General features: G+C 41.7%; 1 long non-coding RNA gene across 2 annotated transcripts in view; it reads right to left on the reverse strand.

Annotated features, from left to right (window-relative positions):
- The window catches only part of LOC115068170, a 22,435-nt gene that overhangs the window by 5,386 nt on the left and 16,348 nt on the right, over positions 1 to 701 (reverse strand). The window lies entirely within an intron of this gene.

Genomic DNA, 701 nt, shown 5'->3' on the forward strand with positions numbered 1-701 from the left:
TAAAAAAAGTATTAAAAAATAATTTTAAAAAACTATTTTGGTGTGGGCAAGTACATGCATACATGTGGAGATCAGAGGACAACTTGGGAATTGTTTTTCTCTTTCTACTCCATGTACCTTTACTTGCTGAGCCATCTTACCTGATCCATGCCTGGATTTTATGTAGAAGATGGGGATCCAAGCTCTTTATCCACAGAGCTATCTATCTACCCAGGCTGGGTGTCACCTTTCTTAATAAATAATTTGCACACATATCCTCTTCTCAGGCTTTGGTTCTGGGGAAACCCAATCTCTTTTAAACTTTAAAAAAAATATTTAATTTATTATTTTTATTTTATGTGTATGAGTGTATTGCCTGCAAGTATGTGAGTGCACCCATGTTGTGCAATGCCACGGAGGTCAGAAGAGGGCTGGAGTTAAGGACTGCTCGTAGCCACCAATGTGGGTGCTAGGAATTGAACCCAGCTCCTTTGCAAGAGCAGTCAGTGCCCTTAACCATCTCTCTGGCCCCAGGGAAACAGTCTTTAAAAAGACTTTAAAAAAATGATGCCTAAACCAGTGTGGTAATGCATGCCTTTAATCCCAGCATTCTGGAGGCAGAGGCAGGCGGATCTCTGTGAGTTCAAGTCCAAGCTGGTCTACGTAGTGAGTTGCAGGCCAGTTGGGACTATAGGGAGATGCTGTCTCAAAAAGGCTGAAAA

The sequence above is a fragment of the Nannospalax galili genome, unplaced genomic scaffold (assembly GCF_000622305.1).
Source record: "Nannospalax galili isolate Female #2095 unplaced genomic scaffold, S.galili_v1.0 scaffold8, whole genome shotgun sequence".
Classification (NCBI taxonomy): Eukaryota; Metazoa; Chordata; class Mammalia; order Rodentia; family Spalacidae; genus Nannospalax; species Nannospalax galili.